Below are 26,716 nucleotides of genomic sequence, written 5' to 3' on the forward strand. Positions count from 1 at the left end.
CCTTTGAGGCCGGACGCTGCTGGCTTAATCTGCCATCTGCAAAAGAGGAATAAAAGGGCCGCCTCCGCCGACTTTCCCTAATGGGTAAACTGTCCCCTCTCAGCGTGACCGGGGCTGCGTGCCTGCTGCTGCCGGAGAAAGATCCCGACCCTCGGCTCTTCCGGCACGTCCCTGGGTCCCCTCCCTGCGCCCCCTCCCTCCTCCTCACACAGACACCAGCACGGGGACAGCGCGAGGGGTCCAAAGGCTCCGAGAGGCTCGCGGTGCAGTGGACGTGGGTGTTCCCGGTGTTTTCTCTTTCGGAAACTGGAGAAAGGTGGGGGGGGTGGGACCTCACCGGGAAGGCGAGGTGGGGGAGGGGAGACTGGTGACAGGGCACCTCGGGCTGCGCTCGCTCCCTCTCTCTGGAGAGATCGCCAGCTGCTCTCCAACAGGCAGCGCCCTGAAATCTATTTAAAGAGAGGGAAAGGGGAGGAGAACAAAGGGGGAGGAGGGGGGCGGCGAGCGGAGCCTGGGCGAGAGCGAGCGAGCAGGGAGGATCCGCCGCTCCGCGGGCACATCAAGCGCTCACATCTGTACACTCCGCGATCGATGGGGAGAATGGATAATATTTGTCAGCTGCAGACCTTTCTCTTCCCGGTTCCTGGGGAGGGGAGGGGGCGAGGGAGGGGGAGGGGCGGGCAGACCAGGCGAGAGAGGCCGCCTCAAGGACAGCGCGCTTCCCGCGGCAGCCACACGGAAACCCAGAGCCATGAAAGCCCGGGGATTTTTCTCTTATTATCATTATTAATTATTTTTTATTATTCCACAGCAGCCAGCGAGCGCTCTGCGGCGCCCCTCCCCCGCTCGTCCGCCGCCTCCCTTTGTTGATTCTCAGCTGCGAGCGCGGCGGGCCCGAGCCGCCGCCGCCGCCGCGGCCGCCGCCGCGGAGCACGATCTGCTCTTGCGCCCTCGGTCGCAGCTGCGGCCCAGGAAGCCTGGGCTGCGTCCCCGCCCCCCCCGCCCCCCACGGCGCGGCAGCCCCCGCACCCCCTCCCTGCTGCCCGCCACGAGGCCAGCCCAGCCTCTCCGCTGTTCTTCACTGCGGCTCCGCGTCCCCAACGCCGAGCAGAGGCGCTGGCTGCTGCTGTCCCGGGCCTCCGGCCGCGCGGGGGCTTCGCCGCCACCCCCACCCCCCCTCACTCCGCGGCGGCTTCACTCTGATGCCGCCGTCCTCACACATGGTCTTCATTTTGCAGACCAGCGGCGTGCTTCCTTTCGGCTCCTCTCCTCGGGGCTTTTCGGAGCGGAGAGGGCGGTTTAGAGGAAGTTGGAAACCCTGCGAGCTCAGGGGAAAGGGGGAAAACCCTCGCTCTAGTTCTGAGCTTCCGAGGCGGAGGGGAGCGCCCCGCGGAGGGTGGGGCAGAGCCTGGGTGTCCTCCCCTTCCTTAGGTGTTGGAAAGGCGAAGTGAGGGGTGGCGGTCGGGAGAAGATCCGGAGCTGGAGAGCGAGAGCTCCAGGTCTGCTTTCGCTCTGTCCCCTCGCCCGCACGCACCGGCCAGGGCAGAAGTGACCCGCCCCCTCGCAACGGCACAGCGGGCCTGGGAGCCGATCCGATTAGCGGTCATCAAACGAGACCAAAGACACCTCAGACAGTCTCCCACCTCCCGCGCGGGGGAGCTCCCTGGGCCTTTGCCCCCCTCCTTTCTCCAAGAGTGTAAGCCCACAGTCGACGGCCCCCCAGGTCTTGGATCCGGGCCCACTCTGCGGATGAGGGGCAAATAAGATGCACAAAGTTCTGGTTGGGGTTAACTGGGAGCTTTGCGCCCCTCACCCCGCTGTCCTGCGATTCCGGGCCAGCCTGCGGCGGCGTCCCCGACTGCTCCGCGGTCCTGGGCAGGGCAGGAAGCTGGCACGGCCGCCGGCTGGGCCGGCGCCACTTGGCCGGGCCGGCTGCTCGCTGGAACTCGCGCGGCACGTTCGCGCCGAGTCGGGTTCCCGGGTCTCCCGCCCGGTCACCCTGAGCGGCTGTCTTCCCCGCCCCACACTTGTCCGTCGTCTTCCCTCCGGAGTCTCCCTGTCTCCACCCGCCCTCTCAGCTTTTCCCCTCTTGGGTCTGTCTCGGGAGCCCCGTAGCGCAGTCAACCGCCCTTCCCGAGATTCAAAAAGAAGTTTTGTGTTTCCCCGGGGGCAGCAGCCTAATGCTTCCCTTGTTTTCCGGAACAAAGCAGACATTCAGTGGGGAGGGGGCAGGCGCTGACTCCTTCCCCTCCCCGCAGCACCCCGCACCCCTGCAGGTTCAGAACGCTTTCTCCGGGGCCCCGCTGGCCTGGGGGTGGGGTGGGGGCCCGGGTTCTCCCGGCTAGGCTACAAAAGCTTCGCCCCCTGCGCCTCCTCCCCACCCCCTCACCCCCAGCCTCAGCCGGGAGCCCGAGAGAAGGCGACATGGTGTTTGGGTGAGGTTCCCAGCCCGGGCGGGGAGGGCGCGCACGCAGCTGTTTACAGCGTGCCTGCTGCTGGAAGCATACCCGCCGCCGCCTGACAGCATGGGGCACCCGCGCGCTGCCAGCTAAGAGAAGACGCGGAGCGGCGAGCCCTCCGGCACTCGGCCCGAGGCCTCGACAGCCCCGGGGCCAGGGCGCGCGGGGTGGCTCGAGGTCTCTGCGAGCGCGTTCCTCTTCTAGCTCCTCTCCTGCCCCACAATGGTCTGAATCCATCTGGTAGTGTATCAAAGGTACTGGGGGGAAAGAGCGGAGAGCTCAACGAGGGGCGCTCAGAGCGTTCTTGGCGCCCGGCTTCTGGGTAGTCCTCCCCGCCCCTCACCGGGACTTAGTTCTCCGGCCCTAGTGAGTAAAGCACACCACTCTAGCGACTCGGAGATGCTTCTCCCTCCGGATTGCTCTCCGCAGTCCCACCTGTCCCTGTCCACCCTGCCCACCGGACTTCCCTTGACCCCACCCCCGAGGGGATGGCGGCACTAGCTGTGCCCACGCGCGCCGGGCCTTCTGGTCCGCGCAGCGCTGCCTTCGATCCCGTTCCAGTTCTTCCCCTCTCCCGGGCCTGTGGCCGGCCCCCGGCGCCTCCAGCGCGGCCTGAAACTTGATCCCGTGTCGGAAGGACAGTGTGTAAACACCAGGCGCGCTCCGAGAGCCCGCGGGAGGGGCCGGGCGAGGGCCGCCCGGGCAGCTCCGAGGCCCCGCGCCCCCGCCCGCCTGGTCGCCCCGGGCACGATCGGCGGGGCCGCCGCCTCGCTCTTTGCCTTCCCAGTTGGCTCAGCTAATTGGAGCCGCCGCCGCCGCCGCGCTGGCGGCGGCCTCTTGTTGAATTTTCTAGATCGCAACCGTTCGGTCGTGGCTGCTTGCGGCTCCCCTCCCCCTCCCGCAGCTGTTATCTTGGCCTGCAACTTGGTGGTGGGGGCCGTGCCTCCGCTGACCCTGGCCTCAAGCTCGGTGTACACCCCAGTAGTTTGGGGGTGTGTTTCTGCGAGGTGTGGGAGTGAAGGCAGAGTCAGTATCGGAACTGTGAGGCTTTGCCCCTGAATCTGAGGCCCCTTGTTTTGATGAATGCAAATACTATCCAAGGGATTCTGTGACAGAAAGCCATTCTCCTTGCAGTCGTGCACCAGGAGGTAGCGACAGTTCCCGAGGAGCTTCAGGAACAACTCCACTAGCAGCTTCAGTTGGTTCCAGGAAAATGTTCAGAAGGGTGGAGAGGTGGGAGGCCTGAAGATACCCCCCTCCTGCCTCCAAACCCTTTTGCAAGTTTGGGACCCGATGTGTAGGTTCTTCATGCCACAGAGGCCGCCTCCACCTTAGGCGTAGCCCACCAATATGGGACAAGGCCACCATTTTTTGTCTTGATTTGGAGTACCAGGTGGGTCCGAGGGGGAGGTGTCATCCTTAGTGGGTTCTGAGCTTGTACCCTGGGTCTTTGGGTCCCCCCTTCCCCTGCTGCTGGAGCTGAGCCTCCTTTCCCCCTTGGCCAGCTGGCTCATACCCTGGTCATATGTCCCTGCTCCGAGTGAACTGTGGGGTGTGCAAACCATCAGGTCTGCATGGGTCTAGAGGAGGCCCAGAGCCTGGCCAACGGCCAAGGTGGGAAGAAGTGAGGGAGTTTGGTAGTGCTGAAGGACCCAAGAAGATGTTGCTGACTATGCTGGAGCAGTTGTTCCGTATACAACATCTGCCTTAGAACATCTTTTCCTTTGAATAGAACTTTTGGTAGTGGGTTTCACAGGCCCAGCCCTGACATTTTGTAAAAAGTGCGTGCACCACCAGCCCGAAAACGCATAAATATACACAGGCAAACTCCCAGGGGGCCGGTCTGTGAGCCACCACCGAGGGGATCTGCAGCAGCCAGAAAGCGAGTCAGCTTTTCCTGTGACGGTTCTGAGAAGGGCCCCTGTTCCCTCCCTTTGATGGTTTCTCTGACAACTGTTAGGGAACAAAGAGGCAAGGCCACTGGCTCATTAACTGTCATTTTCTAACACCTCTTTCCTTCCCTTCTCACTTCTACCCAAATTGCCACTTTGGGGTTTTCCTGAGGTGTCCTTTCTATTTATAACCAGAGCAAGGTTTCCAACTCCATCCATATTGATTTAAGCTCTGATAAAAAGGGAATCTATAAAACTGATGTGGTAAGTTGGTGTCTAGGATGGCACTTCAGTGGGTCAAGTTCACCTAGTTCTTTGGCATCGAAAAACGTCCAGGCCCTTACAATCAGATAAGCTAAGTGTGTCTCCCACTGTTAGTTTCTCTTCTCTTTCTGTACTGGATAAAAAAGGAATCTTCTCTCAAAAATGTTTATTCTTCTTCACCCCTTCCCTACCAGTGTGCAAGAACCTTGTTACTATGTAGGAGGAAGTGTATTTCTGTGTTTTGATAAAGAAGAGAGTAATTTGTGTTCCTCTTCAGGCCTGAAAAGATAATTATGTGTCCCGGGAGGCTATCCAGATTCTTGTTCTGGATCAGGAGCGCGTCAGTGTCTTGCCTCCTTCTCGTCATCATCCTGTCACCAGCCGGCCATCACCAGGCCCTTTGGCAGGTCATGTGCTTGAGGGTTTCTGTCTTGAAGACTGGTGGTGCCTCAGAAGACCCTGTGACTCCGAGCTTAATTAACATTTCTTTTACTGTACAAAGAATATTCTGAGCCATTGGCATCCTCTGGTCCATCTCCCTGAAAGCTTATGCCAGAAGCTCTCCGTGGGGCCTATCGGTGGTGGGAAGGAGCCATCATGGTGGAAGTGTTGAGTGCTTGCCTGCACCAAACCAAACCAAAGTGCAAATGGCAACAAAAGGGGCATCTCCACCTGGTAGCTAGCTTGGAAACAAATTCTACCCCACCCCACTCCACTGCCAGCTAGTAAAGCCTGAGGGCACATAGTTCCTTTGGCCTCCCTTTAGCCTGACTTAGGAATGATGCAGTTAAGTAGATCAGGAAGCTGCGAGGCATCCACTACTCCTCACTTCCCCTGGCGCTGGGCTCAGCTTGGCTGAACTTGCCGTTCCTATCTTTTAAGAGGAGCTGGTTGTGTTTCTGAAGCAGGATCGCACTGTGCCGCCTCCCCAGGGGTCCTCAGCTATTGATTTTTAATATCCGTATTCAATATTGTGTATTAAATATTGAATCCATGCACGAGAGGATGTGATGCAAATCACCAGCCGTGCCTGAGACTTTAATAGTTGTTTTATTGCCCGGAAACCACAGTTGGACGCAAGGCATCCTGCAGCCGAGGCTGGGGGTGGGGATGACAGGCAGAGAGGAGAGCCGAGCAGACAAGCAGAGCGGGGCCTCCCAAAGATATAAGCCCTCTGGAATAGCCACTGCTGGAGCCACAGACAGCTCACCCCTGGGCAGGCGAGTTGGGGGCCGGCTCACAGGCTGCTACGGAAAGAGCAGGAGGCTGCTGGCTGAGACCTGAGTAGAGGAAGAGGTATGAGGCTATGTCCTTCCTTCCTGGACTTCCCTCACTGGACTGCTCATTCCTGTCCAGCCACCCCCCACCTTCCCCTCCACACAGATAGTCACCCAGACTCACACACACAGAGCTATTGAACAGGAACGTGAACTTGGGAGCAGGAAACCCCAGGCCTGGGGGCTCCTCCACCACTCTTAGCTCTGCAACCTTGGTACAGACCTATCTTAACCTCTCTGGGCGTCATCTCTCTCCTCTGTCAGTGAGGGTAACGCTATCTGCCCTACCTTCCTTATAGCCCGGAGTGAATGAGATAATATTCAGGTAAAAGGCTTTTGTAAACTGTCAGGCCCCACGTAGGTAGGCTGAGGGATTAGTGTTGGCTTTCCCTTTATACTCCCCCTCTCCTCCAGGCTGTGGCTGCAGGCTGGCTTCTTTTCTCTCAGGCATGCGGGGCCCCTCCTCCATTACGGGCCCTCTCCTTCTCTCCCTTGGCCACCTCCCCTTGGTCCTCCAGGCTCCCCACTCTGCCAGGGCTCTGCACTCAGGCTGAGTAGTCAGGTTTCGAGGGCGCCCAGCAGGGAGATGAGAAGGGAGGCCCCCAGGAAGGGCGAGAACAACTCGTGGTGTGTGTGTGTACAGCCAGCGTGCCGCAGAGTCAACAGCCTGGAGAAAACGCTCAGCTTCATTCGAGGTTGGAGAGGTGAGCTCAGAGACTTCTGTCCCGGGGCTGCCCAGGCAGCGTGGGGAGAAGTGGAGGGGAGATCAGTGAGTAAGAGGCTCTCCTGGCCCAGTAGGAGTGGCGTGCTGGGTCCATTGTGCAGGCAGTGGAAGGGAGCAGCGGAGAACTTGAGGCTGAGGAGCTCCTCTCACATGACACTGTTCCTCCTTGTGGGAAGTCCACTCGATTCCCAGTTGTTGGAAAGTCAGGGCATGGGCTTTGCCGTAGGGGTCTTGCGATGGGGAAGCTGGAATGTCAATTCAATTGAGGGTGGTGGCCTCCCAGCACCTGCAAGTCAGATAAACAGTTGCCAGTGGCCCCCAGGGTGGACACTAGAGGGCTGTACTCTTGCCTGGACAAAGTGCTGACCTCCTCAAACCCACACCTTTGTCCCGGGGCTCAGGGAGGGGCGGGGACCAGAGGGGTCCCTATCAGTTAAGCCCACTGCCACGGCGTGGGCCCCACCATCTAATGGGAAGGCCCGAGTTGATTCGCTGAGCCAGCCCAGGCCCAACAGAGACCAGGTCTGGCAGAAGGCCCCGCCGAGAGTCCGCGTCAGCGTCCCTGGGCTCGCAAACCCAGGGATGCCAGGCAGGGCCTGGCTGCGCACGCCTCCGCGTCGGGGCTCGGGCGTCTGCTGCTGCCTGCGTTTCCGGGTCTGCGGCTGAGCCTCCCTGGCTCTCTCCTCCCGCTTTGTCTCGCTGCCAGCTTCTCGCCTGCCCTCGCCAGTCTCCTGGGTCGGCCGGGCGCGCTCTGCCTTTCCGAGTGCGTCTCAGCTTTTACGGTGCCTTGCTCTTTGCGCACGTGTGTGGCCGCCTTCCCTCAACCCAGGCACAACCCAGCCTCTTCTCGCTGGCTACTTGGTACGGCCGTCGGATCGCGGAGAGGGCCTACCCCTGGCGCCCCCTCCCCCGCTTCAGTCTGCCGCATCCAGAGCCTGGCGACCTCCAGGACTGAAACATCCCGAGGTTCTGGGTTTAGCTCCCCTTAAAGCAAACCCAGAAGGGCTCGGAGTATTGCTCACTGCGCTCCTCGTGGCTCCCAGCCCTAGGCAGCACCTGGAGGGGGACTTTTATGAGACCTTGGCAGAGTTAAAGGGAACCACTTCTGCGGCCCACCTCGCGCCGTCTGTGGCGTTCTGAGAACTGTAAGCCTCTGAGAATTGGGAGTACACGGCTGTGCCGCTGACCCGAAAGGTGGCCGGACGTGTGGGTCCGAGTGAGGGTGCCCGGAGTGCGTGTGGGGATCGCTGGGACTCTCGGTGGATTAGCCGCTACAAAACGAAGAGGAGGGGGAGCGGGCCTTGGGCGCTCGGGCTGGGGGCCAGCCGGGGGCTTGCGAACATTCTAGGCCGTGGGGCAGGTGAAGACACCCGAGCCCGCCCCTCCCCCTGGAACCCTCACTCGGCCGGCCTTTGAGGCGGAAACACCGTCCAACTCCTTGAAAGTAAACTTGCCGCGAGGGGAGCGAAGGAGGGAGGGGGCTGGCGGGGGTGTCTGCGTCGGGAAGGCTTGTGTCAAGTTTCAGCCCCTAATGACACTCGGTGGCAAGGTGCCAGAGCCCTGGGAGCCGCGGCAGGGGGGAAGGGCGGCGGGGGATCCGGGTAAGAGTGACCGAGCCGCGGGGCCGGACTCGCGAACCCCGAGGCGCACCGCGCGCTCTCGGGCCGGAGGAGGCCGGCGGGGCGGGGGCGGCGGGCGGGGAGGGGGCGCTCCGAGAGCCGCCTGAGCGAAGAAGAGCGCAGGCATCTTCCGCAATCCATTCATGCACTGAAGCGCGTGCAGAGCTGCTGATCGCTGCCATTGTTACTCGCGGGCGGTGTGGGAGCCGAGCCTCCACTCTGGCGAGAGATAAATGGCCTCTGACAGCCCCTCCTCGCCAAGAGAGCTCCTCGGATTTCACCGCGCGGCGGCTCTCAGGTCTGTGCCTCTCTCGCTTCCCGGTGAGAACCTTTAAATCAGCCTCCCGGCCTTCCCTCCTCCTGGACGCTGCCCCCCACCCCCACCCCCGCCCGCTCAGGCCCCGACAGGGCCCTGGGCGCGCTGCGCGCAGTCTCCGGCCCACTACCCACCTGGCGGGGGGAACAAGATGGGGAGCTCCGGGCGGACCCCGGAGCCGCGGGGGAAGGCGACTGGAACCCCCGCCCCGACTCCGCACCTCCCCCGGAGCGGAGCCCCGCGCCCCGCCTCCGCGCCCACAAGATGGATCAGGCTACCGTGCGGAGAGCGGGCTGTAAATATTTAAAAAGTCTCTCGCGCGCCGGCGGTAATGGCTTTCGCAGTCGTAATGTGTGCTAGGAGGAAGGGCGATGCATGCGTGTACTGTATTGCGAGATGGGGGAATTGTTCTTACGCCTGCCCCCCTCTCAGGTCCAGGGTGGGCTGCAGGTTCCGGCTTCCCGATTTCCCGCCCTCCGTCTCTCTGCCGCCACGATAGCGCTGAGAACGCCAATCGATAGGGAACTTGAGCATGGCACGGCGCCGAAGGCTCGGACGGGGTGACCTGGAGCCGCTCTTCCCTTCAGAGTCTCCCAAGGTCCTAGGCTGGTACTGGTCTGAGACCCCCTGTCCAGGTCCACTTCTCGTTGATGCACGGGGGAGGGCGGGAAACACACAGGTTGAAGCCCCCTGAGTTTGGGTGGTCACTAAAGCCCGGACGCGGGTCTCTGCAGCGGGGCCCAGAGCCCTGTTTTGTGCCTTTGCTCCCCTCCCCGTGCCTCTCTTAAGCCTTGATCCACTCTAAAAGAGAGCCCTTCCCCCGCCCCCCCACCCTTTCTGAATCTGAAAGTAGCTTTGTGGCTGCTGGGACCGAAACCTGGGAGGAGGCAACGCGGAGAGATTGGGGTGGGGGGGCGGTGCCTAGCGCCCAGGCTCAGTGGAGGTCACACGTGGATGTGGAGAGGATCCTTCGTATTGCTTGCGACTGTGGGCCTGGGATCTTTAAGGCCAAGCCCAGCCGGATGGAAGAGGTGGGGGAGGGGGCATCCAGTTTCCTCGGCTTCTCGGCTTAATGGGCCCACCGCAGGGTGTGTACCGGTTGAGGCTGTCGCCTGTGCCAGCGGCCCCTCCCTGGCGGGGCGGGGGCGCCGAGTTGCCCAGAACTGGGGCGCGCCGGGCGCCGCGGGTTCGTGCGGAAGGTTGGAGGGGTGTGGGCTCAGGCTGGGGCTGCTCCCCTGCACCTCTCCGCTCCGCCCGCTCGGGGACCAGCCGAAGTGTGGGTGCTGGCGGCGTGTCAGGGCGCGCCGGGGCTGCTTTCGGCGTGCGAGCGCGTGGGGCTCCCGACTCCTGGCAGCTCCGCGCACGCCGCTTCCAGGGGCTTGTGTTGTGCCCTGCTTGCTTGTTTGTCTCGTGTAAACCTCGTAAACCGCCCTGATTTATTACCCAGACTAAATGCTTAATTTGTGAATATGAAACAGATTAAAAGGGGCGGGGGGGCGGGGGCTTGAGGTCGGCATATTTTAGCAATCAGACCAAAGCAGGCCGGCAGATGTTTCAAATTTGTCGACATTTTCAGGCTCATGTGGAAAGCCAGCCAGAATGGTCAAGAGGTCCTTTCTCCTTCCTTCAACCTGAGAACTTGGCAATGATCAAAAGGAGGTGATTAGTAGCTACAGGGAAAAGACACCAGCAGACAAGGAGTTAACAGAGGCTGAGCCCTTCACCTCCAGGATTGGAATGGGGGTGGGGGGGTGAGAGCTGGTCACAAAGGCAGGAGGGGTCCGGACTAAAAAGGCCTAAGTCCCAGAATCCAACTTTGAAGAACAAAGTAGAGGATCCATTAAAAGTTAATTCAGCAAATAAACTTCATTGGCGATAACACAAACAGGAAAGATGGAAATGCCAACCTGAAATAGCCAAAAGATAATCAAAATAAGTCGTTTTTATGTGGCCTATACATGTGCTTCCCTTCAGTGATCTGCCTCAGCACAGGCCTCTCCAGAGCACCCTCTCCCTTTGAAAAGACCCCGTGTGTACAGGCAGTGTTTTTGTTTTTCTTTTTGGCATTTGTCATTTTGGGGCAACTTCACACATCAAAGGCGAGCACAGTGTTCTTATCAGCTCCCTTCTTCCAGCCGCCCAGTGAAGCAGATACAATTTCTGTAAATTGGCCTTCTCCTCTGGGTTTTGATTGATCATCACCATATGAGATTATTGAAAGTCTAATGTCTTATTTCACTTTCTCCAAGGGGTGAGGAGGGGAACAGTTTATTGGAAGTCAGGCCACGTGAAGATTCTGGGGTTGTGCAATAGTAATTTCCATTATCCTGGGTAGATCAGCCTGTGGGAACTACTGCGCATCTCCTACGGGTTCCTTATACCACCTCCCCGCCTCCCCCCTCCAGGTCTCAGCTTCAGGCGCTGTTAACAGGTACACTACAAACTAGAACCTTCTGGAGCCTTTGTAGTTAGAAGGAGAAAATGGCTGTTGACTAAAAATAAGGCAACAAAAGATTCATTTAAAAAAAAAACATTTATTATTAACTCAAGAATCCCCTCCTGAGGACTGTTTCCCACTCTAAACTTTTTTTGTTCCCCTTTTGCCTCGATACCATCTTTCATTTTATTAAAGTTGATTATGGTTCCTGTGTCTTGTCCTCAGCCAGACAAAGGCTTAGGGAAAGTCAGAGAACGTGTTAATTATATGTTTCTTGTAAACTGACTTTTCATTTCCCCCTAACACATTTAGTCGGCTTGGTGTTTAGTTTAGCACTCAATTGCTGCAAATATGCCGCTTAAAAATGCTCTTTATTAAAAACAAATAAATGAATGCAGAGACCTTTCTAATTTCAACTCGCGTGGGCTAGAAACAGAAGAGAAAACCGAAAGCGAGAGCAAGAAGGAGGGAAAGGCAGCGGGGAGGAGAGAGAAGAGACAGAGACCAGGAAACACACACACACACACACAGAACATGGCTTCTGCCATCCACGCGCCCTCCCCTGTTAAAACTGGTCCGTACAATTGTCCCTGGTCCCTGGCCGCGCCCTGCAGCTCGCCAGCCCGCCTGGATTTTCCATCACTTGGCGCCTAAGGCGATCATTAGCTGAGAACGGACAGCCTCCCCTACCTGCTGGCAGCCCATCACTTACTAGCCAGGGGGGAAGGGAGAGGGAGGCAGGCTGCAGGTTCCTGCTCTGGGTGCTGGTCCCTATTTGCCCAACCAGGACGGGTCCTGGGGTCCTTGCCCCTGGGTGCATTGGTGCCTAATTAAACTCTATCCAGGGCAACGTGCACTAAGTATATGAAGACTGAGAGGAAACTCAGCGGGTGAGGCAGGGAGGCAGTCATTACCTGGGCAGAGACAGGAAAGGGATGCCACTGATCACACTCTGTTTATCCTCAGCAGAGCCTCTGAGTGCACATTTAACTCATGCTGAAATCAAGGAGAAATGGAAATGAGGAAGGGGGAAAAAAAAATCCAGACCTCACACATAACTAAACAGGGCCTGTGTCACCACCAGGCAGGAGAGGGGTCTTACGTGGCTTGAAACAGACAACGCTAGCTGCAGAAAAATGACTTGGGTGCCCTTGTGGCACTGGAGTTATTGCTCATGTGCCATGGCCCCGTCGCACGTGGGAGCCGGAGCTGTATAAATGGTTGTGGGGACAGAAAGGCACACACATGCCAGGAGCCTAAGGGCCAGGTATGTGTTGTCAAGCTAAACAGACCATGGAAAAGCAGAGGAGGCATCCTCAGCGGAAGGCCAGGAATACCACTAAGACCTGAGTCCGGGCGGCCGACCTGGGTTTAAAGCGACAGCCAGGAAAACCAGAGTGTGTGCCGAGTATGGCCGCCAGAGCTTTGGTTGGGCCCCCATTTAGTCCAGCTGAGGAAATGGGTTCAGAGGGTGGCAAGGCCAGCTCAAGGGGACACATCAGTGACCAAAGTAAGGCCAGAACCCAGAGCGCCCTGCTTTGGGAATCAGAGGAGAAAGGGGACTTCTGGTTAGAGAGCAATCCCGGGTGCCCGCGGTCACTGAAGAGCTCTGGTATTATCATATAGATTTATCAAGTGCTTGCTGTTGGCAAAGCACCGTGCTGGGCCTATGAGGCCACAGTGCTCGGAGCCCTCAAAGGCCCAAGCAGGTGAGTTAGGGGGTAACACAGGCCGTAAAGGACGGTGGGTGAAGGGGCTGTGGAAGAAGGAAGCCAGCCACTCAAAGTGCTACAGCAAGGTTTACAGGAGGGCAGCCTGGATGTGAGACCACTCTCCCCAGGGGTAGAGGGGTGCAAGAGAGGCCAGGCCCTTTGGACCAGGGCCCTTCACTTGACTGTCATCTGAGGGCCTGCCAGTGTGTCCCAAGGCAGGCAAGGAAATTGAGCTGGGGGCTGATTGAAGAGGCAACTCCTCCTAGCTCGAGCACTACTTGCAGCTCTCTCTCTTGCCCTGGACAAATACAAGCATGTAACTCACCCCCAAAAAGCTCCTGGACAAATGGAGGCTCTCTGGGGGAGCTGCTAAGGGAATACCGCCTCCCTTAACAAAACAAACCTGAGACTCCAAGGTTTAGCACTGGAAACAGAGTCTCCCAGCAGAGAAAGGGAGCTGGCTTAAGCGGCACCCCTGCCCCCGTGCCCCCTGGATTCCACCTGCCCCTTGGGGCGCTTGCAGTGTGATGACAGGTGCCCTCCCTGCAGCCATCTGGCCTCGGCCCAGCCTGTGCTCTTGGTTTCCCTAAGCAGAGGCGAAATAGGCTGGACCCTTCAAAGCACATTCCTAAACACTAAGGGAGAGCGGTGGGGAAGTGAAAACAAAGGCCCAGGAGCGCTGGAGCAGTTCAGCTTACAGAGTCTGTGGGCCAACAGGGCTGGCCCAAGTTCAGTCAGACTTCCTGGCTGTGGGCCAGCCAGAGCTGGCAGTCAGCCCCGTCCCAGCCCACCACTCAGGCCTGCGTCGCCCCCCAGCCCGGGGCACACCCTCGCACCCAGTCTGAATCCCAGGAAACCCAGCTGCCCCTCTGAAGCCCCCTCGGCCCACCCTCTCCTCATTTAAGTGACTAGCTCCAGCCAGCCAGTGAACGGCCCCTGTAGCTATCAACCCAGAGCTTGCCAAGATTGAGGGTGTTGTCTGGGGGCCAGCCCCTCCGGGTAGCCTGGGTCTGGCAGGGGTGGGGACCGGGTAGACAACTCCCCTGACTGGTAGCTTCAGGCCTAGAGCAGCCAAGTGGGGCCCTTGTGAACACTTGGTCACTGTTTATCCTTGTGCGTCGTAAAAATATCATCACGTTCTATATGTGTTAAGGCTGGGAAGCACTGGTAACTCGAGGTAAGTGTGACATCCAGGCTCTAAGAGGTCCCCACACATATCCTGGGGAGACCATCGGGCCAGGTGACCCTTGACGGAAGGTAAGCACAGCTCATTCATTCCATGAGCACTCCATAGAGCCCATCTGTCTGTTGGGCACTGTTCTTGGGGCTGTTGGGGATGGCCGGGGGAGACCCCAGGCTCCTCCTTAGAGAACTTACAGTCTCCCCGAGAGACTTGAGCCCCACATGGCTGAAAGCTTCCCTCTGTTCACACTACCTAAAGCGGAGAGAATGAGCTCCCCTTGATTTTCCTCCTCAAGCTTATATTTTTTAGGCTAGAGAGTGGGTGGGAGTGTCTGCTCACTTTCCACTTGCAGCTGGGTGACCAAAGACCCTCCACACTCTGAGTGGTTGGCCTGCGGGGTGGGGACTCGGGAACCTGGAGTTCTGTGCTTGCTTTCCCAAGCTTCCACCCAGACAATGTCACATTCATTACACAAAATTCTGAGGATATCAAGGGGGTGCTCTCCCGTCCCCCCAAGTCGTGTTCCTCAGTCACCCAGGGCACCTGTCTATGGGCAATCACCACTCCTGGTTTCTTGCTTATCCTCCCCAAGGTAGTCTATTAAAGCTAATTCTTTAAAAAAAAAAATAGAATAATTTTAATTTTATTTTGAAAAAAATTCCAAACCCACAATAAAATGTAAAGATCAAGTACAATGAACACCCATATAGGAAGGCAGGTTTTCCAAAGCACTATATTTATTCAACACTCCTACCCTTGGAAAGAATTCAAAACCCCTTCAAAGATCTGAATTAGTTTAACTTTATTTTACAATGTTACTTAGAAATACTTGGCCCTTGTGAATACATTGCTTATACAGGGTCCTCCCCCCAGAACCCCCAGTACCTTATCAGGGCGCCTGGCTCATGGGAGGTTTCTAGGATTCAATAGCCAAGACTGCACAGTAGCAGGTAGGGTACAGGCAGGCTGCCTCGGTTTCTTTCAAACCTGGCTCAGCCACTTGACTAGTTGTGTGGCCTTAGGTGGTTACTCTCAGCATCCTACTTGGCCTCGCTTTGCCCGGTTGTAAAATAGAGGAGGGGGCGACAAAAACCACAGATTTCATAATGTTGGGAGAACTAAGTTAGTTGATGGAGATAAAGCACATAAAATAGTGCCTGGCATACAGGAGGGACTTAATAGGTGTTGAGGAGACGAGACCAACACATTTGGTATCCGCTTTGCTTCGGTGATCACCTGAGAGTCATTGGGCCCCCGAGTTCATGGCCCTCCCAGTTTTCATCCAGAACCGTGAGCGAGGCCGGAGGAAACCCAGAATGTGGCTTTAATAGTCCTTTCCTGCCTGAAAGAATTGCCCTCGCTCAGCTCTGCTCAGAGCCAGGGGCTTCCTGTGGACAGTTTCCACACTCACGGAAAGCTTCTAGCCATGCTTATTAAAAAGACATTTGGAAGGAAAGTCTTTTCCTTTTTTTTTTTTTCCTTCCCATTTTCTAGCCTGGCTAGTTGCTGCCCTGCTGATAGAACCATCTTCGAAGAAAGAACTGGCGTTTACTTTCGGGACAAAGCCAGGAAGAATACACCCTTCACCCTCAGGGAGTTCCAGGTTCACAGAGGCCTGTTTTGGCCCCAGGTCGAGGGTCAGATGGAGCAAGTGGATGTGATCGCAGGAATACCCTCTCCTCGGTCCCCCCCTGCGCTGTCTGACAAGCCAGAGAGGGTCTTATGGACCCTCAGACAAAGTTGTCTGGGATGCTGTTCACATGGGCAGTGTTGAATGGCAGATGTCTGACGAGCTGGACGCTAGAGTCGACATGGGCAAGATAAGGAAATTTGTTTAAAGGTATACTTTGCTCTGCACTATAAAATACTGAGCCTAATGTTAGGCTTTGACGGCTGTAATATCTGACCTTGACATTGTGGTATTTCTGCCATATAATTTAATTAACGTGTGATGCTGGCACAATGCCAGAGAGTCAAACGTTCTGGCGGCTCTTGGAAGCCACGTCAGTCCCTTTCAAGTTCCCCCCAGTGAACTGACACACAGAAACCTCCTAAGGCCGAGGACAGCCTCTGAGATGGGCCACCGAGATTTAGCTGTGTTACAGTTCCATTGGATGCTGCTGGACAGGCCACCTGCTGACTTGTCAAGGTCCTGGAGGGCTGCTGTGGTTTCTGAGACCCTAACCACCGGGAGCTGCCCCTTGAGAAGGAACCCCTCAGCCCTTACCAGAGACAACACCCAGAGATCTCCTGCTCATAGATTCTTTTTCTCCACAAAATGTTTCCTTTTTCCTCAACTCAGCCTATCACCAAGTCGTTGAGCTACACAGAGGAGCATAAATTAGACGGGAGACATATTAACTGAAGACAAAAAGGGCTATCCATCCATTCTACACATAATTATTTAACACCTACCACATGCTTACTTGGGGCTTCCCTGGTGGCCCAGCTGGTAGAGAATCTGCCTGCAATGTGGGAGACCTGGGTTCGATCCCTGGGTTGGGAAGATCCCCTGGAGAAGAGAACCCACTCCAGCATTCTGGCCTGGAAAATTCGATGGACAGTATAGCCCATAGGGTCACAAAGAGTTGGACATGACTGAGTGACTTTCACTTCATGCTCACCTACTAGGGCTTTGGGTGTTTATAGCGGCGGGGAACAAAACAGTATCTTAGCCATCATAAGACATTATTTCACTTGAGAAACAAGTACATTATATATATGTATGCATATATATATATATATATAGCATTTCAGGTTGTGATAAATCTATGAAGAATTAAGAAGGATAAGGAGAGGGACTTCCCTGGCAGCCCCATGCAGGGGACATGGGTTTGATCCCTGGTCAGGGAACTAAGATCTCACATGCCATGCAACACGGGGCGGGGGAGGGGGGAAGGAGGGGAATTCTCTGGTTGTCCAATGGTTAGGACTCTGCAGCTTTCACTAGCAAGGGTGTGGATTTGCTCCCTGGTAAGGGGGATCCCACAGTGTGGTCAAGGAGAAAAATAGAGGGGAGAGAGATGAGATGTCTAAAAACATTAGATTGTGCATTGATGGAATAAAGTGCTTAGGGTGTATCAGTCAGGTCTTGCCACAATTATGCTATATAACAAAATACTATTCCCACACTTAGTAATTGACATCAGGAGGCATTTATTTCTCATATCCGTGTCTGTGGATTACCTGTTGTTAGCAGATCTAGACTGTACCAGCTGGGCTTGAGTGGGGGTTGGGTCCAGTCTGCTCCATGGGTCTCTTGTCCTCCAAGGACAAGCACGCTACCTGGGACATAGTTTCCTGGCGATATCTGAACTGCACGAGGGTAAAGTAGAAACGCAGTGACTCGAGTCCTAGACTCAGAGCTTGTGCACTGTTACTTTTGCTTACATTCCATTGGTCAAAGGACATTTGTCACCTGACAGCGATGGAGCCGGAGATTCACTCCACCTCTGCTGCTGCTGCTAAGTCGCTTCAGTCGTGTCCGATTCTGTGCGACCCCATAGATGGCAGCCCAGCAGGCTCCCCCGTCCCTGGGATTCTCCAGGCAAGAACAGTGGAGTGGTTGCCATTTCCTTCTCCAACGCAAGAAAGTGAAAAGTGAAAATGAAGTCGCCCACCAGGCTCCTCCATCCATGGGATTTTCCAGACAAGAGTACTGGAGTGAGGTGCCATTGCCTTCTCCTTCACCTCTAGAGGGATGAATTGTAAGGTCACATGGCAAAGGGTATGGAAACAGGGCAGGGTGGAGATTTAAGGGTAATATAATCTGAAACAGATGGCTCAAACCCAGACTATATATCTCTAGCTATGAGACAGATATATATATATATATATATATATAAACACATATATGAAATCATATAACCGCCTTTGCTGGAGTTCTCTGTTTTAGATTACATAAATCCATGCAATAATTACACATTAACATCCCTGAGGTGGTTTACTATGGAACCAGAGGCTTCTGGATCATGGCCACCAACCTCAGGAAACCTGAGAAGGTGGACCAGAGGCCATCTCAAGGCCTAGAGAGAAGGAGATCGTGATGGAGACTTTTCTTCCTGCCGGGATTTCCTATGTAATGATGAGATATAGGTGGTAAAGACTGGAGGAGACCCAAGACCTAACAAGTGTCCTTGCTAGCCTCTGAGCATGTCTTAGAGCAACACACATCTGGACTAAGACCCAGGAAGTGTCACCACTGGAGTTCACTCTACTATCAAGCGGACATTCAGCTCTTCACACTGGCTGTCTAGGACATGGCTTCATGCATTGATGGTTTTAGGGAGTAAATTGAAGGTTCCAGCTCCTTCTTATGGCTCCTTCCCCCAGTCCTGCCCTGCCTTTCTCATTTCATCCTTGAATAATGTGGGAGGGATGCCTAATGTCTCTTCCAAAAGTGATGATGTTTAAAATCGGGCCTCCCTTCAATGAATTCCTCCAGGGCTCTGCAGTAAGCCAAGTACTGGAACCTGGCCCTTCCCTTTAGGAAGGAAAGCTCACTGTTCAATTGATTCCCACGGCTAATGGAGTCTAATCGCCTTTGCCCAAAGTGATTCCAATCAAAGGAATCCACTGTACAAAAATTTAGGGTGGCAGCATCAAGATTTACATCCTGTAAGCAGAGAGAATCGAGCGTTGGGGTAGATGTTTAATGGTGGGGCCCCTTGAGGATTCAAAGCATCTTTTATTTGGGGGGAATTCTGCCTCCTGCCTCCAAGGCTGTGGGAGGTGATCCATCTTCTGTAACTAATCCCAGCCTAGATCTGGAAAGGGGACTGGCTGGGCGTAGTTGCTTCTTAGACTAGCCACCCATTAGGGAGCAGGGCGGGTACTCTTGAAGCTGCAATTTGCTTTCTGATTTCACTGACAACTTTGCTTGATTTAACTGGGTCCATCTAAAACTTATCCTTGTTGGCATGTCCCTCAACTTTGTTTCTTTGCCACTCTTTGTGTAAATCTCTTCGTGACTTCTGCCTTCATTCCGCGTTAGAAGGTGATAATGATGAAAATGGTGATGATTTGCTTTTTATTGACGCAAAATAGCTATACAGAAACTCGCACAGATCATTTGCACTGGACTTGATGAACACACCCATATAACCAGTACCCAGATCAGGAAACCACCAGCACCCCAGAAATCATCTCATCCCCCCTTCCAAGTACTGTGGCCCTAGAGATAACTGCTAACCTAACTTGGCATGATTAGCATTGCCTGGTTTGGTACTTTATAGAAACAGAATCTACAATATGGGCTTTTTGTGTGTCTGGCTCCTCTTGCTTCACACACTGTACTGGTAAAATCCATTCACAGTGTGTGCATTATGGTTCATACATTCTCTTTGCTGTGTACCAAGCCACGGTGGCGCTAGTGGTAAAGAACTCTATTGCTAATGCAGGAGACAGGAGACACGGGTTCGATCCCTGGAAAGATCCCTTGGAGGAGGGCATGGCAACCCACTCCAGTACTCTTGCCTGGAGAATTCCATGGACAGAGGAGCCTGGTGGGCTACAGTCCATAGAGTCACAAAGAGTGGGACATGACTAAGCGACTTAGCGCACACATACACACACGCAGCACTCACATTCCACAATGTGAATACACCACATTTTATTTCTCTACTATTTCTCTCCTGTTGATGGGCACTTGGGCAGCTTTGCTTTGGGGCCATTCCTAATAGTGCCACTATGAACACTTACGTACATACCTTCTTGTGAATAGACAGATATTCTTGTTTGGTTGCTAAGTCGTCACCGACTCTTTGCAACCCTATGGACTATAGCCCACCAGGCTCCTCTGTCCATGGGATTTCCCAGGCGAGAATACTGGAGTGTGTGGCCACTGCCTTCTTCAGTGGATCTTCCCGATCTTTCCTTCTCCAGGGATCCAACCCATGTCTCCTGCATTGGCAGGCAGATTCTTGACCACTGAGCCACCAGAGAAGCCCGAATAGATGGACAGATGGATGCATTTCTGCTGGTATCTGTATACCCATGCATTGAGTCTCTGGACCTGTGTTCAGCTGTAATGGTTGGTGCCAAAAAGTTTTCCAAAGTGGTTGCATCAATTTATATTCCCATAGCTGAAGAGAAGAATTCTCCTGGCTGGCACTTAGAATTTTCTCTCTTTTTAGGCATTCTGGTGGACCTTATGAGAGTCCAAGCTTCTAAAGGGCACTAACAAAAGTATTTGTCTTCCATGAAAAGTCTCCCAAGTGTATCCTATAAAACCATTCTGGGGAAAATGTTAGCTGATGCCCTGGGAAATAAAAGCACATGGTTTTCTTTTACTTTTCTGGAAAAGCTGAAATGTGGTCCTTGATCTTTAATGATAGTAGCTTTTGGAAAGTGAGAAAATAAAAATCTGGATCTAGCCACAAATCCCTCACCACTCCACCTCCCTACCCCAACCACCACCAGTCTGGTCTAGCTCTACACTGGTTTCCATACTCCACAAACACACCTGCCAGACAGTCCCAGGCTTCCCACTGCCCACCCACACTCTCTTGCCGGCTCTTCCCCCTGAGGGAGACTCAGCTCCTGGGTTCCCCACGTGGAATGATCTCCTTGCTCACCGTGACACCCAGCTCTAGGCACACCTCCTCCACGGAGCCCTCCCAGACTACCTTTGAATTGAATTCTCCCAGGTGCCTTTGCGCTTACCATCACAGCCACAAAGCTTATCATTTGGTTGCTCAGTTATACCTTATCTCCTCAGCTCAGTTGGAAGTTCTTGGAGGGACCACATTGTCCAGAAAGGTGTTCTCACATACGAGTTGCCCACAACATGCTTATCGATCAGATGCACAACTATTATGTTTTGTCTCAGTTGTGTGGGGCTGGAAAGGACTTCTCAGTTGCTACTGGCCGTTGTCTGGGAGCTCAACTGGGCTGTCAGCTGGGGCATCTACCTGTGACTCCCCAGCATGGCCATGACTTCTTTTTGACTTGTCCTAGGATGGGTGCCCCAGGGAGCCAGGAGGAAGCTGCATGGTCTCTTCTGATTTAGCCTTAGAAGTCTCACAGCATCACTTCTGTCATGTTCAGAGCAGTCATGAACTTACCCAGATTTCTCGGAGTGGGAGCATCACCCCCACCTTTGAATTGTGCATTCATGCATGCTCAGTTGCTTCAGTCGTGTCCCGACTCTTTGCGACCCTATGTTTTACTGTAGCCCACCAGGCTCCTCTGTCCATGGGATTCTCCAGGCAAGGATACTGGAGTGGGTTGCCATTTCCTCCTCCAAGGGATCTTCCTGACCCAGGAGTTGAACCTGTGACTCCTGCATTGCAGGAGGTTTCCTTACCACTGAGCCATGGAGGAAACCCACCTCTCGGTGGAAAGTGTGTCAAATGACCCACAGACTTGTTTAAAACTGCCACAGTATCTGATGGGGTTGTGATGAGGATTAAGTGAGAGGATGTCTTTGAAGTGCTGGACAAATGTGAATTATTCTTGTTTGAGGTCTAGGAGTGCCCAGGTCAAAGTCAGTGCCGGGTGCCAGGCTTCCAGATGCTTTTGTTCATGTCTACTGGGCTGGAAGGATGGACTGAAGGGACGATCTTTCTCAGTTTCTTTTGAGGGACAGCATCTTAGTTCTCCAACCAGGGACTGACCCTGGGCCCCAGCAGTGAAAGGGCCAAGTCCTAACCAGTGGGCCACCAAGGAATTCCTTCTTTCTCAGTTTCTAGTCATTTCTAGTCCCTTGGGATAGTTCAGGGCAGCAGTGGTGCACTTTCTGACTCCCTGATGGGGTTTTGGGTACACAAGGTCTTCCATGATCTCCTGAGACCCCATATCAGCCCTGACCAAGTACCTGGGCTCAACTGGAACCTTCTTGGGCTCCAAATGGGAACACTCGACTGAGGACACGATGTCTCCAGGACAGATGCCCTAGTGTAGCATCTTCTGGAGGCTCATATGGAATGCGGAACTGAGTGGTAGCTGAATAGAAAGCAATCAGAGAGTGATTCTTGTGGGTGTGGTTCTTCCTCCTCTTGTCCAGGAGTGGGTCCTGTCTCTGCCCTTGGTTTCTTCACCCCAGGTCGGAAGAGAGTTGGGGGCTGCTGCTGCTGCTAAGTCGCTTCAGTCGTGTCCGACTCTGTGCGACCCCAGAGACAGCAGCCCATCAGGCTCCCCTGTCCCTGCGATTCTCCAGGCAGGAACACTAGAGTGGGTTGCCATTTCCTTCTCCAATGCATGAAAATGAAAAGTGAAAGTGAAGTCGCTCAGTCATGTCCGACTCTTCTCGACCCCGTGGACTGCAGCCTACCGGGCTCCTCCATCCATGGGATTTTCCAGGCAAGAGTACTGGAGTGGGCTGCCATTGCCTTCTCCGTTGAGGGGCTGAGGAGAGGTCAAAGGGAGACCATTTTGGCCAGCACCCAGGCTGCCAGGGGAAGGTGAAGGTGGCTTGCCTTCCATAGCCACATTCAAGGGTGCTTTTGGTTAAAAGTGAAAGTCGCTTCTGTCGTGTCTGATTCTTTGTGACCCCATAAACTATAGCCTGCCAGGCTCCTCTGTCCATGGAATTCTCCAGGCAAGAATACTGGAGTGGGCTGCCGTGCCCTCTTCCAGGGGATCTTCTCAATCCAGGGATCAAACTCGGGTCTCCTGCACTGCAGGCAGATTCTTTACCACTGAGCCAAGGCAGCATTAAAAGGGAGGCTGGGTTCCAGTTGGTGCCACGGTGGATATGATTTGCCCCACAGGGAAAGCAGGACAGAAGAGGGAGGAGCCCTTAAGCGTCTGCTCCAATGAACTGTCCTTCGGGAAGGTGGTCGAGCGCTGTCTCTGAGGTGGGGGCCCATAGACCCCTCTCGCTCACACTTTGATTCTCGGAAAAGGCAATGGGGCCTGTGCTTGGCAGTCTGGGGACAATGCTCCCTCTGGTCCTCCTGGTTTTCTTTCTGGGGCTTCCTCCCATCCTCCATTGTCACCACTAGCCTCACGTTGTGCAACTGTGTTGTTCAGAGCAGGGCGGGGAGAGACTCAGAACTGCACAGCCTTGTAACACTTCAGCCCCAGAGCTCACCTTACTGGGCTCCTATGTGCCCGACACCAGGGTGAGGGCAAGAAGTGGTCCACAGGCCCTGTGATGCTGGCCAAGGAGAACAAATTGATGAACACACACTGCGTGCCCAGGTGAATAATACATGCATTTAAGCACCTCAAGAATCCATGTCTGAGTGGCTCTCAGAGGACTGGGGAGGCCAGGAGAGGACTAACTAGGCTAGGCCATACTACAGGCTGCACATCATCTCACAGCTCTGTGCCTCAGTTGCCCCATCTGTAAAGTGGGCGTAATGAGATGCCCACCTTGAAGCAGCCTCATGAGGATGGCATGAGGGGATGCAGATAAGCACTTGACAGGGACCTAGGGCTCACAGTCAGCCCTTAATAGAGTTGGTCTTCATTGGTTAGGGATTTGCATAAGAAGGAAGGAGGGGAGCCTGGAGAGTTGCCTGGGAGGGCAGAGCCATCCAGAAGGAGAAGCCAGTGGGCATCCCACCCCCACCTCCCCAAAGCCTCCCAGCAACTACCTCCCCGCTTCAGACTGCAGTCACCTTCAGAATGCATTCACTTGCTCCCTGTGGCTCCACCCTGGTTCTCCCTTGCAAACCTGGCCTGGCTTCTCCTTATAGACCAGCTCTTCCTATTACTATGCACTGGGTGGCATGCGGGGTGGGGGGACGGGGGAGAGGCAAGCAATCCCCATTATCCTTAAGCATCAAACCTTGAGGGAGAGGTAAGACCATCTGTTTGTAAGTCCAGGCCCACTAGCTCTGTGACCTTAGGAGTCTCAGTTTCCTCACCAACAAGAGGGTAATGTGACTAATGACTTGTTTTGCTTGTACTTTTATGAGAATTAAGTAAGCGAATGCATTAAATATACACTTAGTACTGGTGTGTGCATGCTCAGTCACTTCAATCTTGTCTGACTCTTTGCGAACCCCATGGACTACAACCCACCAGGCTCTTCTGTCCATGGGATTCTCCAGGCAACAATACTGGAATTGGTATTTAGTAGGTGTTTAATAAATGGTTGCTGTGTCCATAGTGATTCTACAGCTGTGTATCCCAAAGGTGTTTGGTTAGACGACATGTGGGGATTTGACTGGCTTAGGCAGCCGCTTGTTGACAGATAAAGAAATGGCAGTCTTCTCTCTTGATTCAGGGAAAGCTCTCCCTGCCCTCTTTTCCTCCTGAGAGGCACCCCTTGCTGTGGCCCAGAGCTAGAAACAGCAGGCACAGACACAAGGCAGGGTCAAGCCAGAGGTAGCTGAGGGAAGAAAGAGTTCTAGATAAAGGGTTTTCTCATTTAATGGAGGGCTTTGTCCAACAGTCAGAACATAACTTCCTTCTAAAACTCTGGGGTGGAACCCTTTCTACAGTATGTTTCCATGAGCTGTATTAGTGTGTTATTGCTGTGTAACAAACGGCTCTAAACGCAGTGGTTTAACACAACAGCAATTTCTTCTTCCTCACCGTTGGGCGGGTCAGCCACCCTCATTCCTGCAGCTCACCTCAGAGGAGGCCCAAGATGACCTCGTGCACAGTCTGGCAGCTGGTGCCAGCTCTTGGCTGGGGTGAATGGTGGCTCGCCAACCTGTTACCGTAAATCCTCTAATATACCAGTCCCCAACTGTTTTGGCACCAGGGACCGGTTTTTGCGCAAGACAATTTTTCTATAGATGGTGGTGAGGGCAGAGGAGGGGGGGCATAATTCAGGTGGTAATGTGAGCAATGGGGAGCAGCAGATGAGGCTTTGTTCTCTTGCCTGCTGCTCACCTCCTACTGTGTGGCCAAGTTCCTAGCAGGCCCGGGATTGGGGACCCCTGCTTTAATACACAATACTGGTTTCCTTACGTGGCATTTTCAGAACTTCCTGAGAGGGTGAAGCAGGTTGCTGCAAGGTCTTCTAAGGCCTTGGCTCAGAAGTCACACGGTATCACTTATGCCGCATTCTGTCGGAGCGTGTCACTAGGCCAGCCCAGCTTCTAGGGGAGGGGACATAGATTCCACTCTGTATTCATCAGCTCAGGCTGCCATAGCAGAATACTGCAGACTGGGTGCCTGAAACCACCAAAATGTACTGCCTCACTGTTCTAGAGGCTGGAAGTTCAAGATCAAGGTGTGGGAAGGGTTGGTTTCTTCTGAGGTCTCTCTGGCTTTCAGAGAGCCATTTTTTTCCCATGCCTCACATGGTCTTCCCTCTATGTGTCTCGGTGGCCATATTTCTCTTCTTATAAGGACCCAGTCAGACTGGATTGAGGCGGGGGGCTCATCTATGTGACCTCATTTTGGTTCTTTTTTTTAACATTTATTTATGTATTTATGTATTTGGCTGCAGTGAGTCTTAGCTGACAGCATGTGGAATCTTCACTGTTATCATGCAGGATCTCTGATTGAGGCCCATAGACTGTCTAGTTGTGGTGCATGGGCTCAGTAGTTGGCTCGGGCTTAGTTGCTCTGAGGCATATGGGATCTTAGTTCCCCGACCAGGGATGGAACCCATGTCCCCTGCATTGCAAGGCAGATTCTTAACCACCATGGAAATCCCAATGTGACCTCATTTTGAATGACTGCATTTTTAACTTAATTACCTCTTTAAAGATCCTGACACCAAAAATAGTCACATTCTGAGCTACTAGGGCTTAGGAATGTGGATTTAGGGGGACACAATTTAGCCCCTGGCATACCCCTTTGGGGAGTGGAGGTACAAAGAAGTTATGGCCATCTTCGGTGTACAACAGGAGACTATACAGTATCCCACCAGAGCAAATGCTCAAACACGCAACTGCTAGCGTTACCATTTCTGCTTACCTGCCTGTTGTGAGGTGAGTAAGGAAAAACTCCCACTCTGGGTCCTTAAACCCTCTAGACTCACTCTCTCCAGCAAATACGCATCTTTTCCAAGGTGGCTGCCCTTAGTATGTCCCTGCCAGGGCTCAGTGGGCTGCAGGGACCTTACCTGCCTGTGCCATTGGCTGCCCTGGTTTTGAGTGGACTGTGTGGGGACCCTCCCAGAACAGAACAAGCCAGGCTGGCCCCACCCACCTTCATCACTCCATGCGCCAGCCCACACAAACCCGTCCATCTTCCGTCTGGCCTGATGCTTCCCCCTGGGTGCTTGGAGTGTCTTCTTCAGGGCAGTCTCATTCCTAGAACACCTGACTTATACATACAGGCTGTTTAATTATCGTTTTTAGAATAGAATTGATTTCAGAATCTTTGTGGTCCTCTTAACCCCTAATTCAACAATTCCTCCCAGTCCTCATACCCCAATGTCACCAAGAGCCCGATTGGGATTCGGAAGGTTTCTCCTATCATAGCTTCTCTGGGGCTTATTCCTCCCCTCCAAGACCCCTCCCCTTTTCCCGAATCCTTTCCACAGCTCCCCTTCCTCAAATGTGGCATCCTCAAAGATGCGTTGTTTCAACACTGAACCTGACTTTTCTCTCCTGTGGAGTGATGCTGGGTGATGCTGGGAGAGAGGAAGCATTTCTGCCCCTCTCCGCCTGGAACCCCCTTCCACACACACACACACACACATACACACACACACACACACACACATATCCACCCCAGGGAGCTATCCTGCACCCCAGCCCACATCTATCTCCCAGGCTGTGCCACTGCATTTCTGGAGCCACATAAATGCAGGAAAGTAAGACACAGCTGCAGGTCTGGCCACCCCAAGAGAAATGAGAAAGTGTGGAAGGAAATAAGAAAAGGCACTGACTTGGGAGAGGTCCAGTGCCATGTTATTTGCAGCCTTGATGGACACAGCACACAGCTCAGGGACTCGACAGCGGTGGTGGCAGCCCAGC

General features: G+C 54.4%; 1 protein-coding gene and 1 long non-coding RNA gene across 4 annotated transcripts in view; one reads left to right on the forward strand and one right to left on the reverse strand.

The window, feature by feature from the left end:
- The window catches only part of BCOR (BCL6 corepressor), a 118,972-nt gene that overhangs the window by 21,336 nt on the left and 70,920 nt on the right, over positions 1 to 26,716 (forward strand). Inside the window, exon 1 of one of the 3 annotated variants that reach the window (XM_070784378.1) lies at positions 8,392 to 8,533. The exons of the other annotated variants lie outside the window; for them this stretch is intronic. The gene's annotated coding sequence lies outside the window, so the exon portion shown is untranslated. Of the gene's footprint in view, positions 1 to 8,391; positions 8,534 to 26,716 lie in introns of those variants that run through there. 3 annotated transcript variants of the gene reach the window in all.
- LOC139181328 (uncharacterized) lies at positions 5,647 to 8,764 on the reverse strand. Its single transcript, XR_011565325.1, has 2 exons — positions 8,686 to 8,764; positions 5,647 to 6,902 (listed from the first exon to the last, which is right to left on the reverse strand). It is a non-coding gene; the product is annotated as an uncharacterized lncRNA (long non-coding RNA).

This window comes from Bos indicus, chromosome X, assembly GCF_029378745.1.
Source record: "Bos indicus isolate NIAB-ARS_2022 breed Sahiwal x Tharparkar chromosome X, NIAB-ARS_B.indTharparkar_mat_pri_1.0, whole genome shotgun sequence".
In the NCBI taxonomy this organism is placed as follows: domain Eukaryota; kingdom Metazoa; phylum Chordata; class Mammalia; order Artiodactyla; family Bovidae; genus Bos; species Bos indicus.